Source organism: Thermobia domestica, chromosome 15 (assembly GCF_964235325.1).
Source record: "Thermobia domestica chromosome 15, izTheDome1.hap1.1, whole genome shotgun sequence".
NCBI classification, from domain to species: domain Eukaryota; kingdom Metazoa; phylum Arthropoda; class Insecta; order Zygentoma; family Lepismatidae; genus Thermobia; species Thermobia domestica.
This window is the reverse complement of record NC_137468.1, coordinates 180,872,251-180,891,857: the sequence shown is the minus strand read 5'-3', so window position 1 is coordinate 180,891,857 and position 19,607 is coordinate 180,872,251.

Here is a 19,607-nt window from a genome sequence, read left to right as displayed (position 1 = left end):
CAAAAACCTAATCGTGAAGAGTACAAAATTCCCACATCGCGACGTTCATAAATACACTTGGACATCACCAAACGGAAAAACACATAATCAAATTGATCACGTTTTAGTAGATAGAAGAAGACAATCTAGCATAATTGACGTCCGGTCGTTTAGAGGGGCTGATTGTGACACTGACCACTACCTGGTAGCAGCGATAATACGGGAGAGATTATCGTTGAATAAATGTAATACTCAATGTCCGAAAACGGAGAGATTTAATTTAAAGAAATTAGAAGAGAGCCAGGTAAGAGAGGAATACCAGATTGAAGTTTCGAATAGATTCTCGGTTTTAGAAGACTCGGAGTGCACTAGTGTTGAGGATACTTGGATTGAAATTAGAGATAGCATTAAAAGTTCAGCAATAGAAAAATTGGGACACGCGGAAATACGTAGGAACAAACCATGGTTCGACCAAGAATGCATTAAACTAGCAGAGAAGAGAAAACAGGCAAAATTACGGTGGCTACAAAATCCGAATGAAATAACTACACAAAATTTCGCAGATATCAGGCGGGAAACTTCCAAAACTTTTAGAACAAAGAAACGGGATTTTTTGAAAGCTAAAATTAAGGAACTTGAAGATAATAGTAAAAATAAAAATATCCGGGACATGTATAAGGGGATCAGCGAATTTAAGAAAGGCTATCAACCTCGTGCTTATATATTAAAGAAATCTGACGGAACAGTTCTCACTGATACGGATAGCCTCTTAAATAGATGGAAAGATTTCTTTGACGATTTGCTGAACACGCAACCAAAAACTAATGTGCGTGGAGAAAAGGAGATACACACCGCAGAACCGTATATTCCAGAACCCAATCGAATAGAAGTAGAAACCGCTATAAAGAAATTAAAGAAACAAATCTCCGGGTGTAGATGAAATTCCGGCTGAGTTAATTTTAGCTGGAGGCAAAAAATTGTGGAACAAGATACACAAACTCATTCTCCTTATCTGGAACAAGGAAGAATTGCCACAAGAGTGGAAAGAGTCAATCATTGTTCCAATTCACAAGAAAGGCGACAAAACTGACTGTAATAATTATCGAGGCATTTCTCTTCTGTCAACATCCTATAAAATCCTTTCAAATATTCTGTTAGCAAGATTGACCCCATACGCAGATGAAATTATTAGAGATTATCAGTGCGGATTTAGACGAAATCGATCAACTATCGACCAAATATTTACCATTCGCCAAATACTCGAAAAGAAGTGGGAATACAATACCCCGGTACATCAACTATTTATTGATTTTAGAAAGGCTTACGACTCGGTTAGGAGAGAAACATTATACAACGTTCTTACAGAGCTTGGAATACCGAGAAAGCTAATTAGATTAATTAAGATATGTTTAAGTGAATCCCAAAGTAAAGTCCGGGTAGGAAAATTTTTGTCTACGAGCTTCCACGTCGAAAATGGCCTGAAACAAGGAGATGCGTTGTCGCCATTATTATTTAACTTTGTGCTGGAATACGCCATAAGGAAAATCAAAGATAGCAACCAGGGCCTAGAGTTGAACGGCATTCACCAGGTTATGGCATATGCTGATGATGTAAATATAATAGGGGATGATAGGAGAACAGTAGAAATAAATGCAGATATATTATTAAACGCTTGCAGGGACATGGGTTTAGAAGTAAATGCAGAGAAAACTAAATACATGGAAGTGTGTCGGGACCGTAATACGGCAAATTGTGGAGGCGTTAAAATATTAAACAATACTTTTGATAAAGTGGATACTTTCAAATATTTAGGATCAATATTAACAGACGAAAATCATATTGACGAAGAAATTAAATGTCGACTAAAAGCAGGGAATTCGTGTTACTCTTCGGTTCAAAATCTCTTGTCGCGAATTCTGTCGAGGAATTTGAAGCTTAAAATATATAAAACGATAATCATGCCTGTTGTTCTGTATGGTTGCGAAACATGGTCGCTTACTCTGAGGGAAGAACATAGACTGAAAGTATTTGAAAACAGGATCCTGAGAAGAATATTCGGACCCAAGAGGAACGAGAATGGGGAATGGCGGAAGCTCCATAACGAGGAACTACATAGTTTATACGGTTTACCCAACATTGTTAGGGTCGTCAAGTCTAGGAGGCTTAGGTGGGCAGGTCATGTAGCTAGAATGGAAGAAAGTAGAAACGCTTTCAAAGTCTTGACTGGTAGACCCATAGGAAAACGACCATTAGGAAGACCTAGGCGCAGATGGGAGGATAATATTAAGATGGATCTCGCAGAGATAGGAATACAAAGTGGAAACTGGATGCAATTATCTAAGGATAGAAGTCAGTGGAGAGCTTTTGTGAACGCGGCACTGAACCTTCGGGTTCCATAGGCCATAGAGTTAGTTAGTTAGTTAGTTAGTGACAATTTGATTTGTTGTGTTTGAGCAGATTGTGCATAATACCTTCTTTATATCTTTCTAGTCTGAGTTCATAATATACAAGTAGTCTCAAACTATCAAAGAGTGTACATATTGAACATTAATACAAACGTTGCATGGTTGGATCAACTTCTATGTGGAAGTTGAATACCCAGCATGGTAGAAAGGTTGCATTGATTTTCATCATACTTCGCCTTATCTTAAAACAGTAAGAGTACTCATGCTTTTTAGTGAAGGTGGTCGATCAAACAGCCTTGTTTTTTCTTCCTTGTTCTCCCAGAGCCATTGATTTTGAACATTGATTCTTTCAGGAACTCTAAGTAAGATCACAATATACTTAAATATTTCCTTACTCCCTATTATTTGATATCCAGTGACGCATTGACGTATAAGCTAAACAAGCTATTGCTTATGGCCCCACTCTCTTTGGGGCTCCATAAATTAAAGGAAGTAACTTGATGCAAATTTCCAAATAGACCCTATACGAAAAATAGTAAATAAAATAAAATCTTCATATACCAACAGTGTTTCGTGTTTTTTTTTTATATATATAAAAAGGCCTTGTGTTCATCTTAAACATAAGTTAAACATAACGTTCTTACAAGGCTGTCTATATTCTTTATTATAAATTAACGAGAAATGTTACAGTTTCGGAATTATATCACTTCCTCCTTCAGACTACTATTCCAACTGAAATCATAGATAACGTAACATAATTTGTTATCTCTACCAATCAAGAATAATTTTTTCATTTTTCATTAAAATTCAAAATATATGTCCATTGTTGTGACAATTTTAAACTCTTAACAGAAATAATACATTGTTAATTAATCTTTATATTTCTTTTAACATATATTAACTAAATTAAATACTAATTAACTATCTAAATATTGAAATTTTCTACCTAATATTGAATACTAAATTTTCTACCTGAATATTGATTACTAATTAACTACGTGAATATTGAAAAACGTATAAATAAAATTCATATCAATATTCAGGTAGAAAATTTAGTATTCAATATTAGGTAGAAAATTGATTACTAATTACTAGTTACTAATTATTGATTACTAATTAACTACGTAAATAGTAAAATATTATAAATAGTAAAATAGTAGTTAGTAAAATATTGATTACTAATTAACTACGTGAATATTGAAAAACGTATAAATAAAATTCATATCAATATTCAGGTAGAAAATTTAGTATTCAATATTAGGTAGAAAATTTCAATATTTAGATAGTTAATTAGTATTTAATTTAGTTAATATACAGATGGTGATCAGAAAAATTGAAACACCTGTAGTTGGCAACACGTCAGATGTATGGGTTGGCAGTGGTGTCGCTGGAGGTGGTGTTTTAGGTCGGTCTCCATACTACGTCAGGCGCAGTGGAACAGCAGTGTCCAGTGGCTGCAGCAGACGGAGGTAGTGTAAAATGGGAGACCTCTCAGATTTTCAAAGAGGGCAAATTGTTGGTGGGCGGGTATGTGGAGTGAGTGTGACGGCAGTGGCCACTGTGTTAAGTGTGTCGCGTGGGACAGTGTCGAAGGTGATGACGGCCTACACAACACACGGGAAAACCACATCGGAGAAGTGGAACAGTGGGTGGTAGAAAATCATGAGTGACAGGTCACGCCGGGTGTTAAAGCGCATTGTCACGCAGAACCGTCGTGCCACTGCGGAGCAAGTGACGGAGGAACTCAATCAGCACCTCCCCCACCCTGTTTCGACAATCACAGTCCGCCGCGAAGTACATGACATGAAGTTACAGGGTCGTGTTGCACGGGCCAAACCGCTTATCAAGGACCATAACGCTTTCGCACGCCGCAAATGGTGCTGCGACCATGCAACTTGGACCGTTGAAGACTGGAAACGTGTGATATGGTCGGATGAGTCATCCTTCACCCTATTCCCAACCATGGGCCATGTTTATGTGTGGAGAACGCCCAAAGAAGCTTATGATCTGCAGTGTCTCCGCCCAACTGAGAAACATGGCGGCGGCTCGGTGATGCTGTGGGCCTCCATATCATGCTTTTCATTGGTCACACTTAGCGGACGAATCACTGCCAACGATTATGTCGCAATTTTAGGATACCACTTGCATCCTATGGTCCGGATGTTGTTTCCGGACAATGACGCCATCTTCCAGGATGATAATGCACCCATTCACACAGCTGGCTTTGTTGCAGCGTGGTTTGAGGAACATCGGGGTGAAGTTCAACACCTCCCCTGGCCCGCCCAATCCCCAGATCTCAACATAATTGAACATCTGTGGTCCGTCTTGTAAACACGACTCCGGCGACGATATCCACCTCCATCCTCTCTTACAGAACTGGCCGATGTCCTGCACGAAGAATGGTGTAAAATTCCACTTGCTACCATTCACGACCTCTATGCCTCCATCCCTCGTCTCATCAAGGCTATTCTGAAGGCGAAAGGTTGCCAGACACTATATTAATCTGGTAAGTAGCAATTTCGTTCAGGTGTTTCCATTTTTCTGATCACCATCTGTATGTTAAAAGAAATATAAAGATTAATTAACAATGTATTATTTCTGTTAAGAGTTTAAAATTGTCACAACAATGGACATATATTTTAAATTTTAATGAAAAATGAAAAAATGATTCTTGATTGGTAGAGATAACAAATTATGTTACGTTATCTATGATTTCAGTTGGAATAGTAGTCTGAAGAAGGAAGTGATATACATCCGAAACCGTAACATTTCTCGTTAATTTATAATAAAGAATATACACAGCCTTGTAAGAAAGTTTTGTTTAATTTATGTTTCGTGTTGTGTAAACATTTTTGATCTAACTAAATGAGCCCTTTTCTCCTATCCCGCTTCTTAAAATCTATCCCTCTAGTTTCTTCGTTTCTGTATATATAGTGCCTACGATCATCTTGACACTTAAAGGCCCCATTACCTTCAATAACTTAGGGCCCACCAAACCTAAATTCTTTTGTGACTATACCACACAAATTAGTGGCGCTGATTCCTGAGTATTTGTAGAAGGCTCGTTCAGGTATGTACATTTCGGTGCCAGATATCAAAGGTATCCAGATGCTATAGGAATCCAAGCAAACTTTCTGATTTTTTCCTTCACCATCATTGACGCCACGCACATGATGGACACTTCAACCGTTATATATATTATCCTTATCTACATAGTTTTCAGCATTCAATTTTACCGTCTTTTGCATAGTGAATAATAACTATTTCTATTTATTTAAGAACATAAATATATAAATAAACGAACGAAAATAAAGTTGAGAAGGTTGAAATTGTATAATGCGTGAAAAGAATAACAATCTCAGCCAAAAACTCTCGAAGTTTCAATTTAATGTTGGAGATGTGAAACCCTGGAGGATATCTCTTGCCATCTTACGTCGTTATGTATAACTTCTATCACTCTACCTATAGAGTTATATACTGTAACTTTCTCTTTTAATAGCAGAAAATGGGACATTGTTAATCTCAGCCTTACCCGTAAAAATATCTGGATTGACTCTGTAAACAAACTCGTCCCAGATCGCCGCTATATCTATGTATAACAACTCCTTTTACTTTCGTATGTATTACTTTCCTTTAAGACCTACCGAGTAGAAGAACAGATGTAATAACACTTCAACGCTATAAGTAATGGTTGTGTGATTCTTATGAAAATTTTGCACTAGAAAAAGTACACACTGATTTCCCAGACTGGAAAGATCATTGCACGCATACTTAACAGGCGGCGGGAAAGTAAGATAGATGAGAGGTTAGAAGAAGATCCATTTGAATTCCGGAAAGGAAAACACACCAGAGATGATATTAGATTGATGGTTATTATATCAGAAAGAATTCTTGATATAATAAAAAAGAGTTGTGTTTATTCTTCATCGACTGACGTAAAGCTCTCGACCGAGTCAATTGGACGAAACTTCTGAAAATACTTAAAGGAATCGGAGTCAACTGGAGAGATCGACGACTCGTTCAAAACCTGTACATAGGACAACGAGTGAAGTTGCGCTTGAATGAAGGAGAAACCAATATTTTCGAGATTGGAAGAGGAGTCAGATAAGGATAGTTTGTCTCCCAAATTATTCAACATTTGCAGTGAATGTTTAATGAAGGAAGTATTACTAAAAATTGGAGATTTCAAGATTGGAGAGCAGATCATTAAGATCATTAGGGTATGAAGAAGACACGGTTATAATATCTAAGACCGAAGGAGGACTGCAGGAGATGATTGACAAAATAGTTGACACTGGAAAACTGTATGGAATGGAAATTAACATCGAAAAGTCGAAAGTCATTAGAATATTCCGTAGAAATATGCCCTTACGGATGAGAGTAGAACAAAAAGAACTTGAAGAGGTCGATAATTTCAGGTATCAGGGAAGTATTTTGGAGAGAGGCGCTTACTGCACCAAAGAGATCAGATCAAGAATTGCCATAGTCAAAGAAGCATTCAACAAGAAAAGATCACTCTTAACTAGCAGGCTCAATATTGGACTTAAGAAGAATTTGGTCAAGTACTATATATAGAGCATTGCACTGTATGGTTCAGAGACTGATACATTACTTAAATTAGAGAAACAATATTTAGAGAGCTTCGAAATGTGGTGTCGGGGGAAGATGGAGAAGATTAAATAGACAGAGAGAGCAACAAACGAAGATGTTTTAAAACGGATAGGGCAGAAGAAGAGATTCCTATCCACTATCCTTCAGAGAAAGGTCAATTAAATTGGATACATCTTGCGACGAAATTATCTTCTTCACACCGCCATAGAAGGAAAGATGGAAGGGAAGCGAGGAATAGGGAGAAGAAGAATACAGCTGATCGATGATTTGAAAGATAGGAGAATATATTCGGAGTTAAAAGAGGAAGCTAAAAATCGAGAAAAGTAGAAGAAACATTTCCAGTCCCAAATCTAAAATTTAAAAAATCCTCATTAGTCCAAGGACCTTCCGAAAGGTAGAATACTTAATAAAATACGTTTGCTTGGTAAACAGTCATCTTAATTGATCAGTTAAATTTCAGAACTTAAAGGATTATCTTGCTTAGTATAAATTAATATTTCCATAATGTCTGTGTACACACGTTACTTTTGAAAACAATTTTATAGTATGGGATTTTGAATGATTTTCTTTATTCACAAGAACACGAATCTAGGCTCTTGGGGATAATAATGAACCATTTCTGTTAGAAGATAAGGAAATTGACAATTGAACCTTTATACCCCTGACCAAAAGCTCTGCTGACCAAAAGGTAACGTTCTAAATACTAGCAAATTTAACATTGTTTCTCTATCGTCGTTTACATCATTTAATTAGATAGTGATACTTTTTGTTCCTTTAGTTCATTTAGTTCTAAATCCCTAGCTCCTTTGAGGATCTAGAAAAAGGAAGCTTTAGTTTAACAATATTTTTTACTTTTCTTAATAGCGTGCACAGATATCTAGTACAAATTAAATTGAAAGAAAGCAAATGGCTTTACTTGTTACTGTGACCAATTTTTGGTGTTGTTTTTTTATATCTCCTATTTGGAATTTTTCTGATTTCTCGGGTGACATTTAAACACCTCGTGAAACTGTTTGAAACATTGGTAGAATGCTCTCCTCTTTTGTGTGTGGTCCTTTTTTGATCCTAGTCAGAGCCAAGCAAACCTTGTGGTAGTAAAACACCGCGTGTGTGGATTAAATCGGGGATCTCTCGTTTCCTCCCACATTATACATTCCACTATTACCATTCATATGCTCATAAATATATTCCTTAGCCGCAGTGAAAAATCTTGGTTCGTTAAAAACGACAGGTCTTATATTCATCTCAGTGAATCACGAATCATTTTAATTACCCTCTAGAAGAAATATCGTAAAAGACTCAAAAACTTGATCACTTTAAATAAAAAGTCCAAATAAAATAATTAATGTCTTTTACCTTAAGGGAATCCGAGATTTAAAATTATTCCAATTCTCATCAATTTTCTTCCCTTTCTAGGATAACATAATATTTAAAAAAAGCATTGTAACACGTAGTTAATTATTTGAAATGAAATGTCTAATTATCAAATACGATGTTTCCAATCTGGACAAATTACTATATCCTGACCAGCCAACGAGTGCGGGCGGCCGGTTTTGGAACTAAAATGCAAGCAGCAGTGTTTCTAACCGGATTACTTGTAATCAGTCTATAAGAGTTCTTCTTGTCCTGTTCGTAATAAATCACTTCACGCATATGTTCAAGTCATGGGCAGATCCAGGGGCCGGGGCGATTGCCTCCCCCCAGAATAGGATATTTTTTATTTTAAAAATAAAATCTAAGAATTTTTACTTTTGTATTATAAATGTAAAATAAAACCTAAAATAGATAGGTCTTACTTTTTTCCGTTGCAGAAGTCAAATAAAGCAATAAATTGCAAGAAATTACTTACATTGGCGTTCTTGCGCAATAAAATGTCCACCTACGAAATCGCAGAAAATAGCTACTTCTTCTTTACTAAAGTTGTTTTACTTTTTTTATTTTATTTTTTATTTATTTATTTATTTTTTGCAATACACTTTGACTTCGAATGACCGCCCCCCAAACTTTCAGCCTGGATCCGCCTCTGGCTCAAGCTAAGACAAACAGTTTCAAAAGTTATTGAAGTTATTTGCAGAAAATTTTAAGTAACAAGCAAAAAACATTAAAAAAAACTACAACAAAAATACACCCTTTACATTAACTTGCGAACAAATTAGCGAGTAGCGTTTTGCAGGCTGCTCCTGTTTTATAATGACATCGAATAAAACGTAATCAACTTATTATACGATGTGCTTAATACACGGTAGAAGCTCACTGAATTGTCAATTGTTCTATGTTGTTCTTAAATTGGTAATTTCCATTCATATATCACTATCCACAATATATCTGCAGTACTGCAGGAATGGTTCATTACAACCACACAACTTACGACGTTCTTTATTAAGCGGAAAGAGATTAGGCTATGCATAACATCCAAACTGCAGCTTTTAAATACCGTTGGATACACTGCAGAATGAAACTCTCCGCTCCCCTGTCCCACCGCGCTTGCCTTCAAACTGATGTAAACACAACAGCAGCGCCATCCTTCCAAAACCGCACTGCTATCCTGGTCAGGTAATACAATAGTTTCAACCTCTATTTCTCACCCACGTTCTTCAGTGAATTTCCAAAAATCTTCCTTAACAATATTTTATGCCAAAAACCCTATTTACTTTTCAAATTTTAACTTTCTAACTTAAGAAGTTTGCCTTAGGCGTTCAACAGTTAGTTAGAAACTTTGTATATTATCTGTAAAACCGAATAAGGACTACCGATGATGATTTACAAAATAGTTGACAAAGGGTAACTATATAGAATTGAAATCAGCATCGAAAAATCGAAAGTCACGGAGCAAATATTTTTCTGGAATAAATATTTACAGAAACACTGTGACACGGTGTTAAATATTCCAAACGAAATATCTAAATAGCAACTAAAATGTTCCCAACTTTAAACACTTCCAAGAAGTACACACATTAAATTACAATAATTGCAATTACAATTACTCGCTATATCTTCCTCATTAAATTTCTAAAACGTTTTACTTAATAGTATCTTTCATCAAAAATATATTTACTGTCCAAAGTTCTAGTTTCTCACTTCAGCAATTTGGGTTAAGCGTTCATCAGTTAAGCACATCGTATTATTTATTCGTAGAACCGACGAAGGACAACACGAGATAATTGACAAAATAGTCGATATTTGGAAACTATACGGAAAGTAATTCAACATCCACAAATCGAAAGTCATTGGAATGTTACGCGCCCTTACGGACCAGAGTAGAACAAAGAGAACTTGAAGATGTTATTCATATCAACTATCTGCGAAGAAGAGGTGCTTACTGCACAAATGAGATCGTGTTAAAATTGCCATGACCAAAGAAGCATTCAGCAAGAAAAGACCACTCTTAGCTAGCAGGCTTAATATTGGACTAAAGAAAAAATTGATCCAGTGCTATACAAGGAGAATTGGACTGTATCGTTAAGAGAGTTGGACATTATGGAAATTAGAGAATAAATACTTAGGTAGCTTTGAAAAGTGGTGTTGTAGAAAGACGGTGAATATAAAGTGGATGGTGAGAGTAACAAACGAAGATGTTTTAAAAAGAATAGCAACGCAGAGGACTCTTTTAGCTAACATCCCTTGTAGAAAAGTCCATTCGATTGGATATATCTTGCGAAGCAAATGGCGAATGGTAAATGGCAGCTTCGTTATCCACATGGACAATGTAGTACAATGCTAATATTGTGACGTCATTATTGTCTGATCATGGTATTGAACTTCTTTCATACAATCCCTACGAACCATATTTAGCTCCATATGACTTCCGCCTCTTCCCAAATATAAAAAATTCTCTTCGTGTTCCTAATTTGACAGAATATCATTTCTAGGAAGTATTGTTTTGAAAAAATACCAGCAAAGATGACTCTGCCACATTCAACACAAAATGGACAAAGCAATGACAACCGAATATCAATAAAGAGGAAGAGTTTGTTAGGAAATAGACCAGGTTTTGTTGCCTGTATATTTTCCTTTCTTGGGAAATTAGTATGAAACGACACATACTTTTGATGTGTATCTCGTATATAAAAATTACGTAGTGAAATTTAACAAAAATAGAACTTTATATTGTTTTAGCAACATTGTTAATTTCGTGGTATTCCAGATTTAAATTTCAATGGTTTACGAGGAGGATCAGAAACTTAGGTGTCAAGACCGATATTTCTGGAATTTCGTTTTTTATTGAGGAATGAGGAGTATGAGATAATTTCAATAGATATAGTTCTTAATCATGTAGAGTTTCAACAACCACCACATACGGCGTGAGCATGTAAACAGAAATGGCGACTCATTTGGAAAATTGGTCTCGTGAAGAAGTCCGATTTGATACAGTTACTCGATTTCTGTAGGCGAAACATGAAATTCACCGCCAACTGGTAGAGGCTTACAGAGTGAGACTGCAATATCTTGTTAGCATGTTGGAGAATGGAGTCGTAAGTTTGTGACTGGTAGAGAAACGTCACCGACGAGGACCGCAGTGGCCAATCCCGCATGGCATCAACATATTTGAAAACAGTTTGCTCCCTCGTTACAACCCAAACCTCACTCCGTGCAATTTCCAGCAGTTTCCACAAGGGAAAGAGAAACTAGGAGGCCATCATTTCCCTTCAGACGAGAAGGTGAAACACTTCGTGATAACGTGAATGAACACGCAAAAACAGGATTTTTTAACATCAGGGAATGTTCAAACTTATTCCAGGATGCGACAGGTTTCTCAATTGATATGGATAGTGTTGTGTCGGTCATGAACGATTCGATCATTATGAACGAATCATGGCGTGAATCAAATGATTTATAATATTCTTTTCATAAATGAATCGATTCTTCTAACGAATTCTTCTAACGATTCTTCTAATGAATCATTTGTACTTCACTGAATTGTTTGCCGTAATCGAAATGAATTGAGAATCACAAACTGCCAGATTGTGTGAGACAATTGGTGAGGTTGCTTCTGCAAATGCGGTTGCAGTTCATGGGGAGTGAAAAAGAAAGAATACCATACGCGCGCCTTCTCTTCCTGCTTTTGTAGATGCGTGCGATTTTTTTTTCTTTCTGCGTGGTAGGGTTGTTTCCTAGGAAGAAAGGAAGCCGCGTTGTTAGATTACTTTCAGAATAAACTTTCTTGTTGCTTGCTTCTTGTCGTGAAGTACTGCCAGTGTTGCTCAATTAGATGTAATACGATTTCGTAGTTAATATCAACATACTCTTGATGAGCATTTATCCATTTTATGAAGATACTGTACGTGCATTGGATAAAATTATTTTCATCACTTTCAACTGCAGTAGCCAAAAAGGTCAATTTTAATGTTTTAGAATCAACTCAAAGTACTATATTATATTCAATGTAAATACAGTACTTACACAGAAAAAGGCACTGTACATTATTTGTACTGTACAAAATTGATTTTAAAATGTATATGTAGAAAGTCGGATAAAGATTCTTTCTGGAAAGACAATGTATTGCATCTTTCAGTAAAAAACACTTGTCCACATGGAACAAAGCTTAGTGGTACCTACTTTTCACTTTACTTCTATTGAAACATACATGAAGACACAAATAGTTTTCTGAGCTTCCATATAAACAAGATGTGGGAAACCCGGGATCGATTCCCGGCGGAAGCTCATGTGGTTCGGATTTCATGTTAATCAGTAGGTCCACGCCTCATATAGCCTCGCTGCTGAACCGGACGTTAAACTGAAAATCAACTCAACTGCAATTTAACCAACTAACGATTTTCTCTTAGAAATGTAGCCAAACACTGATGATAACAGGGATGGCCGGGGAGAAAATCCGCCAGGCCAAGAAGTTTCTCCCGGGGCATTTCTCAGATTGGGTTCAATTGGGGTTACCAGTATTTTCGCAAATATATGTTTATCTCTTGCTTATTGAAGTAGTAGTGGCACAGTGGTAAAGCGTTCACTTCTTATGGATGGGGTCCCTGGTTTTCTATTAGCGCCAAATGGGATTTATGGTGGACAAACCCCATATGTGTGGCTTTTCTCGGGGTTCTCTTGTTTTCGCTCACTTCCTTCATTTTACCATTTCATTCATTCTCATCATTATCGTTCTTTTAGTCTACACGATGATAATCATGGAGCGTAAAACTTTAAAATTTCATTTCATTTTGCATTTATTCAATGTCTCCCCGAGCTAAATCTTTTAAAATTATCACAATAGTATTAAATATATGTTCATGTGTAAACTCCCTCTTTTTCTCTACCTCGAAGATCAGTATCTTTTCCAGTCAAGAATAAAATAGAACATATTTTAGAATATAATAGAATAAAATAGAAATGTTGCAGTTTAACGTTCCATGTTTATGTTCATTAGCCTAAGGAAAACAAATGGTTAAGGCAAGTAAACGATGATGGAAGAATAGTTGGAATGAGAGTGTGGAAGGAAAGGGGAGTACCTGGTAAAACCCACGGACATGATGATGTACACCACAACCTTACTTAGCAGTGAATCAAACCAGGGACCCCGCGCAAAGAAGGCATGAGTTTTATCAGTGAGCCACGGTGACCCCTAGGATAGAATAGAATGGACTGCGAGATAACAATTTACTTTAATTAATCATGCGCATCTTCTTTACACTACAAGGTATAACTCTGACTTACAGCAACAAAAGAAATCCATTAACATGATGTGTACTTTACAAAGTTGATGACTTGGACAAATAATACCCAGTAGAAATGAATATAACGCTACAGACTCATTATATAATGTTTTCTGTATTGAACACCAAAAGCATGAATGTCGCCAATACAGAGTTCTATATTTTTCCCGATATTAATATGTACGACAATAAGAAGTTGAAAATAAATTGTTATAACTGCTTATATCCTACGAAAATCTTACGGAGTATATTTCAACAAAATATTTCCTCGAAAAACTAAAGTTGGCAGAAAAAAAACGTGGAGATTGTAACACTTTTAGTGTTTGTCTTAAGCTCTAATATGAAAGCAGGATGTAAAAATAACAACAAGGCGAATAGAGCAACAGCATATTATTGAAACTTCATAATTGCACTGAAGCTTAAGAGTTCCCGAGCCACTCCACTCACCCCAATGCAACGCTGTCCGTGTCATGTGACAAAGATGATTCACGAGATTGCATTTTGTTACAAGGAATGCATGAAGTTGCGAAGAAAAGAAGTGCAGTAGCCCAAGCGATTCATATGATCGAATAATTCCCACTCAATTCATATGATCGAATAATTCATTTGCGCAAAAGAGATGCGCGGAAACCTAACTGATTCAATGAGCGAATCATCCCAACCAATTCACTTGCGCAAAAGGAATGCGCGGACGATTAATTCATATGAACGAATTAAATGATCGAATTAATTTAGTGAATCAAAGTAAATGAATCGATTCTGCGAAATGAATCGTTTTGTCCATCACTAGATATGGAGATTACGATAAGTAACCTAATGTATTTACAATCTGTTCTCTGTATTCGTTGGGTAAAATAATATGTAAACGTTTTAGCGTAGACTTTGTAACCTTAATTTTTGATTATACCTTGTAACAGTAGTTCGCCACTGGGACCATAATTGAATTAACTGGCCAAATTTATATCCTGATAATATTGAAATCTATTAGTCATTTAATTTCGTCAGTTGAAATTCAACATTTAAAAGATCATCCTGCTTTACATAATTTAACAATTTCCAGAATATTTATGCATACTCTTTGGTTCTGAGATTAATTTTATTATGTGGGATATAAAGAAAGACAATGTTAGTTTCTCTTGTATTCTTCCTTTTGTTAATAGCGAAAACAGACATCTAGCATCAATTATATGTAAAACTTGCAAATGCTTTTATGTGAGAATATTATTTTGTGCTGCTTCTTTTACACTTTTTATATAAAATTCATCTGAATTCTTATTTGAAATCAAAACAACTCGCGAGGCTGAGTGGTTCAGTGCTCTCCTCAGTTGCATGGCGGTTCCTGTTATGAAGCCAGAGGCAGGAAGTAAATTGTGAAGCTTAGAAACACGTGCACGTGAGTTCTCTCGTTTTCTCCCATATTCTACAGTCTACCATTATGATTCATATGCTAATTACTGTCAGTCTTGTCCTCGGTATCCTCAAACTTACGGTACAATACACTCAAAAATACCGTCTCAGTAGGAATATCACACTGCATCACCAATAGTCTTCTTTACCTTTCAGGAGAAATAACGAAAAATACTTAAAAACTTGATTCTATTAAATAAGAAATCAAAATTTCATATTTCCTACTGTCTCTTGCCTGAGAGGATTTCGAGGTAATTCTCATCACTTTTTCTTATCAGCTTTTTCTTTCTCTCTGGGATAAATATTTGTAAAAACGAAAACATTGTAACACGTTGTTAAGTATTTTAATGTCTAAATATCAAATTCCATTTCTCCAACCTTAAGGACCTGGACATATTATTATAATAATAGCAACCAAGGGCGCCCATCAGGGGGGGCAAGGTGGGGCGATGACCCCCCTATAGGAAATTGTACTTGGGAATATCGAAAAACCAATTAAATTTTTACATTAGTTACAGCAAAATTTGAAACTATATTTGAAATATCGTTTATACTTGCCCCACTTGGAAACCAAAACATGGGCGCCCTTGATAGGAACCTCTACTTCTAGCTTCTCTTTGCTCATCAAATTAACAAAAATTGTTTCTTAATAGTATCTTATGTCAAAAATTCTACATAGTGTTTATATTTCAAGTTTGTAACTTCAAGAGTTTGTCTTAAGCGTTGATCAATTAGCCAGCACCTCTCGTTTTGTCTGTAGAACCTAGATAATTGATTCTTTAGACTTACATAGGTGACCACATAAATATTTTCGAAAGTAATGTCTTGGATAGGGTTGCGATATTTCAAAAATGAATATCGGGGACACTACTAAATTACTAGAATCTTTGAAATGCTTAAAATGAAAAGAAGTGTTTTATGCTAACTTACTTTCTTCAATTAGAGTTCCTCAAGTATTTCGTACTCACACGTTTAGTCATTTTAGTAGACCTTTTCCTTCCTAAGCAGTAGATTCAACGTAAGCAGATGATTTACTCTCTCTCCCGCTGGTAAGCATTTGTTTTTAATTTCTCGCAAGGGCAACGGAAATGCTTAACTATTGTGGCGTTAAAAGAAGGTAAAAGAAAGCTGCCGGAAATAATTAAAAAAATACGTTTTTGAACACCTCATAAGCTCCTATTTTAAATGAAATACTTCATCATTTTCCGATTGTTGTCTATTCAACTTTATTAATAAAAACAATAAGGTAACTATGGGTATATACGCCAGTGCAGCTAAATACGCCCAGCGTTCAATGCTGAGACGTTTCCGACGAAATCCGCTAGAATCCGCCTCCAATATGTGCCACGGTCTTGGACAAGTTTGATTTGACGAATACTCCGGGAGACAGCGCTGAGACCGTCACAAAGTGCAGTGTTGTTTGCTTCGGAAAGGTTCCGTGGAAGGGAATTATTATTTTAATACAGTTAAGAATCCGTTATTAGTACCGTACTAACTCAGAACATTGACGATTATTTACAGAAATGTACGCCTTATTTCGTGTCCGTTTAGTAACACTTCGTTTTGTAAGTGTAACTTCAATATTTGTGACTTCATGGCTACTAAATCAATACCAAGTATGGTGCAGCGAAACACGCCAGGGCTTGTGCAGGACTGACCGCGAAAGACAAAGATGTTTTTCTTTTCTTTTCTTTCTTTTTTTGTTTGTCCCACATGTCCCATGTAAAATCAGTGTAGTTTATTTTTAAGTCACAGTAGAGTGACACTGTTTGTTTATCTTCTTATGGCCTAACATTTTTCAGATTGGAACTTGATTTCTACTTTGGAGATTGTCATTTTTACATTTTATCTTTTTATCTACATTTTGCACTTTGGTTATTCTATTTTTTGCTTCAGCCATTCTGTGTAGTAATATTTACGTTTGTATAATACAGACGACGTAAACAGTTGCAAAATTTATTACAGATTTTTAATAGTATTTTAGACTTTGCGCAATTACCTGCAGGGTGTTGGTAAATACGCCACTTTGTAACACTTTCTTCTTTTACGTTGGGTAAAAAACTGAAGTTTGTGGTATCATTGCCATGCCTTATTCTACACGCGGAAACGACTATTCTGCAACGTACACGTATTGTCCTCTGTGTTTCATGAAAATTAAGGCCGTAAAAAATCCAACACCGTTAACAGGGCGTATTTACCTGCACCAAACTTACTTTTTTTTTTCTTGAATGGCCAGGGAAAAATTATTGAACATTTGGGTCAAGGATTATTGATTAAAATATTTCAGAAGCAAGATACAATTTGAAACACAGTGCAAAGAATAACAACAAAATTAAGCAGAAAAACCTTTTGTTTCTGGCCCAATGAAAGGAATGCTTCGTTCAATGTCAAAGTAGTTAAATCGTGAACTTAATGAAATCCATGTTTTATGTATTCAATTCTTTCTTCAACTTTTGAATTGCAATATTTCAGAAGTTGAACATTATAATTATATACCTAATCTTCTGAAATCCGGGACATCTAAGCATCCCGAGAAATATTTTCAGGATGTTGAGACACTGATCTATATTCCGTGATGGTCCCGGATATTCCGAGACGAATAGCAACCCTAGTCTTGGATAAGAAAATGGTTAAAAGTTCAAGAACATACGAAGGATATACTAAAGTTACATGATGCAAAACTTCACAATGGTTACATTTTATTGAGATATGTGTGAAGAATAATGAGATCAAAATCTAAGATGATGGTGATATATCTTTCGAATAGCGAAGATGTTTCTTTTATATTCTCGAAAAATAAGCATGAGAATTTAAACTTAATACACCATTTTGTTCTTCTCAATGGCACTAATTGATTAACATACACTCATGTCCAAAATTATTGTCGCATGTTTATAAATATGTTGTTGTAGGAATACAATTTGATAAAGAAATTCGCACGGTATTTCTTACAATGTTAGTATCTGTGTAATCGGCAAAGACACGTATGTGGTATGTTTCATGTCAAAAAAAAAAAAAAAAAAAAAAAAACTTTGTTCTCCATTCTGCAACATTTTGTTTTACTCATTCTAATTTTCGTATTTATAATTCTTTTCGTATGAAATTTATCACAAATATACATTTCTCGGTTATACACATAGTATCAGTATTTAAAATACCCTTCAAAATTATTATCATATATTTTTACGAGAAGACAGTTATAGATATGCGACATTCATTTTGGGCATGAGTGTACACTGTCTCCTTTCAACATGTAGTATTTGTAAGTAGTTATTCCATAACATTACTGTAGAATTATTATTATCAATAGTACTATTATTGTGGAATAAATGAACCTAAACTTCTTATTGAAACAGATTTGCCTCTTTGTGATTAGTAGTATAGGCGGGAAGCATACAAGGTTATTTAACATAATTAGAAGAGGGTTGGTTCCGTTTGCTTTCTGCAAAATAAATATTCTTTATGTCGAGCGTGAAAATGGGCAGAGTATCCATAACACTTTCTTTCTGGTCTGTGTTCATAAGATTGTCGTATTATATATAGACAGTCTCAGACAAATAACGAGCTTAAATATTTGATATAATAAAAACGTTATATAGTTGGATAAATTTCCATGCAGAAGGATACCCAGCATGATTCACTGGTTGCCATGATTTTCACCTTATTTAGCCTTATCTTAAAACAGTAAGTGCACTCATGCTTTATAGTGAAGATGGCAATCAAAGAGTCTTCTTTCTTTTTTCTTGTTCTCTCAGAGCTAGTGATCTTGAACACTGGTGCCTTCAAGAACTCTAAGTAAGATTCCAATACATTTCAATATTTTGTCACTACCTATTAAATGTTATCACACACAATTAGTGGCGCTGATTGCTGAACATTTATGGAGGGCTAGTTCACATATATGCGTTTCGCTGCCAGATATCCAAATTCTACAGACGCAAACTTTCGAGAATCTCGTGTTTCTTCTTTCCCCATAACCACAGTTGGCAGCATGCACACAATGGACACTCCAATCTTTATTTATTATCCTTATTGTCTGCATTTTTCAAATTTACCAGAAATTTATTCCAATTTCCTTTGCAGAGTGAATTATAGGAATTTTTATTTTCATCAATATATGTATAAATGTAATATAAAAGGGCTAAAATACCGGATAAGATAATGTATAAAGTATAAAATATATAATACGTAAAAAGAAAAACAAAACTGCGCGAATATCTGAAGAATATCATGTGATTTCAATTCGCAAAAGCTTCAATTTAAACTGCTTGATGTCAAGCACTGGAGGATATGTGGTGCTACCTAACAGTGCTATGTTTAACTTCCAGCAGTGTTCGTAGGTTATCTTTAGGTTATAACATATTATCTTGAGACGATAAAACGCTTGCAAAAATTAGTTTTAGACTATCTTTTACCATTTTCATCTATGACCATATACGTTGCAACCGAAAATAAATAATTGAAGCATTTCGGGCTTGAATGGAGAGTTAACGGACACGGGACCTATCCTTGAGACTCTAAATTAAAAAAAAAAAAAAAAAAACGAATC